Source organism: Orycteropus afer, unplaced genomic scaffold (genome assembly GCF_000298275.1).
Source record: "Orycteropus afer afer isolate SDZICR_OR568_19922 unplaced genomic scaffold, OryAfe1.0 scaffold00604, whole genome shotgun sequence".
In the NCBI taxonomy this organism is placed as follows: Eukaryota; Metazoa; Chordata; class Mammalia; order Tubulidentata; family Orycteropodidae; genus Orycteropus; species Orycteropus afer.
In genome coordinates, this window is record NW_006922191.1 from 187,222 (window position 1) to 194,850 (window position 7,629).

The 7,629-nt window shown below is 40.3% G+C and overlaps 1 pseudogene; it reads right to left on the reverse strand.

Moving 5' to 3' along the window:
- Positions 1 to 719: 719 nt before the first annotated feature.
- LOC103210378 overlaps positions 720 to 7,629 on the reverse strand; it is a 22,754-nt pseudogene continuing 15,844 nt past the window's right edge.

Here is a 7,629-nt window from a genome sequence, read left to right on the forward strand (position 1 = left end):
TTTGCCATTTATACTGGTGATAAAATTAGCCTCAGACAAGTTTCTAAATTGTGCTGGATATCTAGATACAATTGAGAAATTTTCCAATAGAAAAATGTATATAATGTCATTTTAATTGAAGGAAAATGAAACTAAGAATGTGTATCACTATTGGAAGAGAAAGCAGTGATTGTGGTGTGGGCACTAGGAATGTAGGAGGCCTTAGTACACTTGGAATGTTAGGTAATGTTGAGTAGGAAGCATCTGATTTTCTCTGGTGCTTACAGCTTTGGTGCCAGTCTCATTACTCTGTGTGGTGTGGGTATCTAGTGTTTATCCCAAAGTGTTTGAGTTAGCCAGTTTGAGATGTGGGTAGTGCTTTCAGTTTTTCCCTCTTTCACACAGGCTAAAAACAAAACCAAACCAAGCACTGAAGAGTGCTGGGACATGACCTTGTAGCCCACCAGGGGAGAAAAGGAAGCTGTTGGCCCCAGTGCTTGGTTGCTCTTGTGTAGAGAGGGGATACTTCCTCTTCTCTGGCACCATCACAATAAACCGCAAGCACATTCAATCACAGCCACAGCTGCCTCCTGTGTTCCTGTCTTCCTCACCGCCGTTGTATCTATTTCATCATTCATTATGTCTCTCAGCCCACTGAAGGGATCAGAAATTCCAATTTTTCAAAGCAGTTTCAGTATTTTCAGTGGTATGTTGGGATTTAATAATGGTTCACGGCCAGTTCAGCACCTCCCATACACTGACAATGAACAGTCCATTTCCTGTTCTTGGCATCTCTATACTTTGTTGATCCAAGTCAGACAGCAACTTTAATAGTTCAGTGCAGTCATATCATGGCAGGAATCCATATCATTTCCAATGTTGTGCCTGATCAGAGGCAGCTTAGAGAAGCAACTGATTAAAGATACAAACACACTGCTGTTGTTTTTTGGGGAGGTCTTTGTTTCAACCCTGAGTTACTGGACTTTGGACAGATAATCCAGTTGCTCAGAGGGTGTCATGAGAGGTTCATAGAATAGATGGCCTGAAGCATTGTTATTCTTTAAAATGATCTCAGTTGTGGGCAAAGTGCCCCTAGATGACTCAAGGGCTACCATGGCAGTAATCATGGCCTTGGCAGGATTCAAAGCTACCTTGGTGAGATCTTTGGTGGTGTCCTTGACTAATGCCTACATCCTGGGCAACTTCAGGCACCATGGAAAAAATTCCAGTGGTCAGCTGCTGGTGGCTAAGGTAAGGCATCCTAAACTCATCTTTATTACTAGTTTCATTTTCATCCACAGAACCAGGTTCAGAGAAGGATCTTTTCTTCCACCCCCTGGTTCCTTTACTGGTGTCTTCTCCTCTGACTTGAGTGCTGGTTTGGTGGGCTGAGCCTGTGAGACTTTGAAACTAGGCATCTCCAGCATGTTCTCTTCTGTGTTGCTTTTAGCCACCTTCTTATTGGCACCTGCTCATTTGACGGTGTGGTTCCAGACCTTCACCTGCACAGCAAACTCCCTGCAGTACAGGAAGCCTGGTTTGGTGAGGAGTGTGTACTCACCTTCCTTTTCCCTTTTTACCTGCTGGAACTGAGCCAGTCTGCTGATTGGATTCATTTTCTGGCCATATTCTGGGTCTATGTGTTGTTTGACTATGATTTGTGTTTCCTTTTTGATTCTGGGCTTCACTTGCTCAGTTATAAGGAGGGGAGGTAACTTCTTCAGCTCTTCAAGAACAGCTATAGCAACATTTTTTTTTTTTTTTTTTTTTAAATCTTGTTCCTCCCTTCACCTTCTCCTATGAACTTCCTGCCTGACACCTTGGTCACAAATCTGTTCATGTGACATGTGCCACTCTCCCAGATGAGCTCAAAATCCACAGACAAGTTCTGTTTAAGTGCAAACACCTGACCTATTTCATATTTATTGAGATTTTCTTCTTTTGATTGCCTTCTATTCAGTTCACACCTCTCAGCAAGGGGCTCATTCTGCAGGATCATCAATGCTTTAGCAGCAGCATTGTGTTTCACAACCTGTCTCGTCCTTTCATTAAACTGCTGTCCTCCCACAGAAAGTTCAACTTGATAAAGTAAAGGCAAAACAGAAAATGGGTAAAAATACTCAGGGGATAGTAACTCCTGTCGTGTTGTAGTTATAGATGGACTACATCTGAGAGTAAAGATCAGCAAGCTTGTACATTGTTTGTTTGCGTGTTTTTACAAGTTTCATGCACAGTGCCTTTAGCTCTACAGTAAGAGTTATGCTTTCTTAAAATGAGGATGTGCCAAGAACAATGTTGTTTTGGTTTAATCTGAGAGGTTATGTGATTTAGAAATTTCTGGCTGCTGCCCTGAGGTCATCGTCCAGCCCACTGCAGGGGCTGCAAAGAGCAGAAGGAGGAAAGAAGGGAGAGGAGAAAGAGACCAAGGAAGGGAAGAGGTAGAATGGTTTTGCAATGGGAGGGTGCTTCCAGGCTTGCAAATGATGAAGCCAAATTATATATAATTTTGATGATTGGATTTAATCCCATAAATTACATATTTTGTTAATGTTTTCCATTGTTTTATTTTCCTCTGGGTTTTATATAGTTATTTTTTCTGATGGGTTTGCAAGTTCATTGATGCTTTGTTTTGCAAGGTCTGTTATTAAGATGTATAAATGGACATATAAATATACACATATAGACTGATTTCTGATATTGTGTTTTAGTACTAGAATGTTCACTTGTTCATTCACTTAGAGTTTTTATTTATCTCCTGAAATATGAGTTCTTTTTATCAAATATATTAATCTTTTTCTATAAATTCTTTTAAGCAGTTATAATTGTGTTAATTTCATGGTCTACTGATTCCAATAACTAGACATCTGTGGGTCTGTTTCTGTTGACTATGTTTAATTTGGCTTGTGTTATTCTATATGTTGTGCAAAGAAGATAAGGAGTGTGAGGTCACTAATGTTTTATCTTGTATCACTTATTTTCTAGTGATTATAAACTATTTCCTCTGCTTAAGACTTAAGAAAGGGGCTGAACTTTCTGATTCCTCCTAGAGTCTCATCAAGATGGGGCTGAAATCCAAATCAATTTTATCTGTCAACCTGTATGCATGTATTAGCTCTTGCTTTGTAAGACATGACCCCAAAGCTTAGTGTTTTAAAAATCTTTTTTTTTTTTTAATATCACAGTCTCTGTGGGTCAGTGATTCAGATGTAGTTTAGCACCTCTGGTTCTTAATCTCTTACAAATCTGCAGCTATCTCAAGGCTCAACAGAAATTTAATCATATATTTGTTGGCAGGATTTAATTTCTCATAGTTTGTTAAATTTAGGCCTCAATTTCTTATAAGCTGTTGGTCAGAGGCCTCCCTTAGTTCTTTGCTATACAGACATTTTATACAGCATTTCACAACATGGCAAAATGAGCTTCATTAGCTTCATCAGAGTGAGCAAAAACGAGCAAGAAAAATTGCCAAGAAATCTTGGTGCAAACTGTAAATGCACTCAGCCAGTAAATGAAAGGCTGGAGGTTTAAGCTTACCAAGAGGAACCTCAGAAGGAAGGCTGGCAATCTACTTCCAGTAAAATTGGTCATTGAAAACCTTATGGAGCACAGTTCTACTCGGACACACATGGGGTCACAATGAGTCGGAATCCAATCCATGGCAAATGATACTAGTAACAATAGGGTAGTCAAGGTCGTTTATGTAATCTTGTCATGGAAGGATTGTACAATCACTTTGGCATGCTAAATTCATTAGAATAAAATCAATAGCTCCAACTCAAAATAAAGGACATAGGATCACACAAAACCATGAATTATAGAATGTGGGAATAGTTGAAAGCCATGTCATAAATCATGGACACTGAAATTTCTATTCCTTATCTTGTGTTCAGGTAGTGTTTTGACAGAGATTTTCTTGAATTCTAGGGAAAAACAAACAAACAAACAAACAAACACACCTCTCAGTGTTTGAAAACTGGCTCTGTGTTGAGGACATTCTTCAGCATTTACAATGAGCAACAGATTAGCTCAAGATGAAAACCTAGTATGTTCTCAGGTGATTTCTGAGCACACATCTTGCCCATGGAATTCACGTGTTTTTCTCAAATCTTCTCAATACAAGGTGCATTTAAATATTTAATTTCCAAGAGAAACCCTCTTCTCAGCCTTTTCATCCAGTTTTTAGGCACCTATTGTATGCATTAATTTCACTCTTTAGCCCTAGTTGACTGCAGGCCCATTGTGATGCAGTGAATTACTTAGTATGGCCCTTCTAGTCATGGTCTTAGGAGGTCTGGTAGCATAGTGCCTAAGGCACTTGACTGCTAACCGGAAGAAGGTTGGAGGTTCAAACCCACCATCCACTCCTCGAAAGGAAGGTTAAGCAATCTACTTCTGTAGTGCTAATGCCTTGGAAACCCAAGGAGGGGTCGTTTATGAGTCAGGTCCAACTTGATGGCAGATAACAACAACAACAGTCATGGTCTTGTGACTCACACTTAATGATTTAGTGAGAATATGCAATTAAGGTGCTTGTGGACCACCAAAGGGTTTGGACAGCTTACTAATAATGCAAATAAGGTACATAGAACCATTATGAGGGTAGCACCATGTGAGTAAGATATGTGGAACCCTAAAAAGGGGATTGGTCAGTTTTGTCATCACAACAGACATAAAAAGAACCAATCACAGGAGTAGAGAGGGGGACTCAGTATGACCAGAAGAAGAGTCAAGATCAGTTGCATCTTTTGAACCTGTGGTCTCTGTGCTAAGAATCTCCTAAACCCAAGAGACAGAGTGAGTTTTAACTCTGAAGACAGAAAGAAAAAGCACAGCAGTGGCAAAAATTGGAGGCAAGCACAGCAGAGTCCTATGTCAGAGAAACGGTAGCAGCAGAACCAGAAGACCAGTGTGAGCTGGTGCAGTGGACTTTCCAGCCCATAAAGCGAGGCAGCTACAATGGTTGTACCAACTCATAGAGCTAGAAGACTGAGTATTTTGGGGCAAGAGGCTTGCTGGTAGAGTGGAGTACCATACCAGACACTTATTGGCAGAGCTAAAGAGTTTTGTAACACTTGCCAGAAGAGGCTGAGACCAAGTGAGAGGCTTGCCTGCAGGCATGGCCGAAAAGAAACTACCTCGAATGAACAATTGTGTCCTGAGTTATTCTTGAACCTGAACTGTAAGATGTTAAGTCCCTAGTAAACCCCATAATTTTGCTATATACACATATAGCCTGTGAGTTCTTTGTGTCTCTGCAACAAATTATCAAACCCAGCAGAGAGGTAGAGAATGCTGTGGGAGTGAAGACTGGTATCAGAATTGTTACGAAGGTTGAAGTTTGGAGGTATGCTTGACCTCTGTCTCACAGGATTAATCAGCATTGGGATGATGCTGATGGTACTCCTCTTTCCCTTTGGTGAAATTGTACAAAGGGTGACTCCACTATGCCATTTTCATACCTTCACAGCTTTAAGGCACTGTCCACTACCCTTTGTCCATCAGTGAACTCTAATATATGCCAAACTGAGGTTAACATCTTATTTCAGTCTTTTAGGCAGCCCCCAGACAGGTTAGAACACATGTAAACAGTAATGTGAAAATGAAGTCTGCTCTGCTCCCTATAGAACTAAGAACCAGAGTTTGGCAAAGGTGTTTCTGCCATCCACCTGTTTCTGCTTGTTTGTTTGTTTGGAGGGCTTATGGACATGTGACAGTGTGTAGTTGCTCATGCCACAATCTTTCTCCATATTCCTCAATCATTCTCTGTTTTGATGAATTGACCACCTTGCTCTTCATCCCATGCATTAGCAAACCTAATCACTATTACATTATGGAATTCAAGAAACAGCACCATATTTTGTCTATTATAGCTTAAGATTGGGTATGTCATTGGGGTAGCAGTGGCCATATTGCTGTTATATGCCATCAAGTTAATTGTTCAAGCATAGTGACCCCGTGTGAGAGAACAGAACTGTCTCATAGAGTATCCTGGTAGTGCAGTGCCTAAAGCACTTGACTGCTAACCAGAAGGCTGGTGGTGCAAACCCACCAACCACTCCTCGGAAGGAAGGTTGGGCAATCTACTTCTGTAGTGATACTGCCTCAGAAACCAAGGAGGGGTCACTATGAGTCGGTGCTGACTCAATGGCACATAACAACAACAACAACATAGAGTTTCCTAGGCTGGAATCTTTACAAAAGGAGATTGCCCGGTCTTTCTCCTATGGATTTTCTAGGTATACTGGAACGACCAATCTTTCAGTCAGCAGCCAAGTACTTAATCATTGTGCCACAAGAGCTCCTTACAGTAGTCACAACGACCTACATAAGACCTTAGTTTATAAGCTCATCGTAGAAAATAAAATAAAATAAGAGGAAAGTGGTTGGCACATAGAGATTTAAATCCCTCTCTAAATCTCTACCACTATAATGTGTTTACAAGGAAGATATGTCAACCAAATACTGTATTATAATGTCTTATCCTAAAATGCTGCTGGATAATGGATAAGGAAGACCAAAGAAGAATTGATGCATTTGAATTGTGGTGTTGGCAAAAATATTGAAAATACCGTGGACTGCCAGAAGAATGGACAGACTTGTCCTGGCAGCACAGCCTGAGTGTCCTTAGAGAAGAGACTGGCAAGACTTCATCTCAACTACTTTGGTCACATTGTCAGAAGAGATCAGTCAGTCCCTGGAGAAGGATATCATGCTTGGTAATGTAGAGGGTCAACAAAGAAGGGAAAGACCCTCAACATGATGGATTGACACAGTGGCTGCAATAAAGGGCTCAAACATAGCAACAATTGTGAGGATGGTGCAGGGTCAAGTGGTGTTTCATTCTGTTGGACACAGGGTCACTGTGAGTCAGAACTTACTCGATGGCACATAATAACAACAAGATCCTAAAACACTGGGCAAATCCACACATCCAAAAGCAGATATAAAGTCTCCTTTCCTCTCTTTCCTTAGGATAGAAATATACATTTAGCTCTCTAATGCAGACTTTTGCATTCCTTTAACTAAGAAAATGTAAGAGCTAAAGCAAAGAAGAACACAAAAAAAGATAGGAAAGTTTTCAATTATTGTCTTATTTATATAAGTTTTTACAAAATTTCCTTGTCAGATACCGTATCTCTGCATTTTTATATGACGCAAATCTATTTTCCTCCTCGATATAGTCAGGCGATTGCACTTGACTCTTTCAACACTTGTCATATTCCATAGGACCTTAAGATATTCAGGAGCAAAGGATGGAGATTCTAGAAAAACAGCACCTTTCTAAAAAGGTTTTCTCTTTCATTCCCTGAGTAGGTGAATATCAACACTATGGCAAGTACAGATGTGATTCAGGCAGTAGTTATTTTCAGGAGCTCTAATTAAACAGACAAAAATCTAATGGTGATGGAATCAGAGTCCAGTACTTGGTTATTAACCAGTATTTTGTCTTCCAGCCACTGGTCCTGGAGAGGAACAAGAAACCTATTCACAGCGACTGGTTGGGGTTGGCATGGTGGTAAAGTAAGAGCAACTATTTGGCATCTTAAATGTCTAGGTTTTAATTCTCACTGCCAAAAACAGTTGTGGCAATGCAGTCTATCAGTTTCTTGTCCTAGAAAATGAGCATATTTGAGGCAGACTGCATTATAT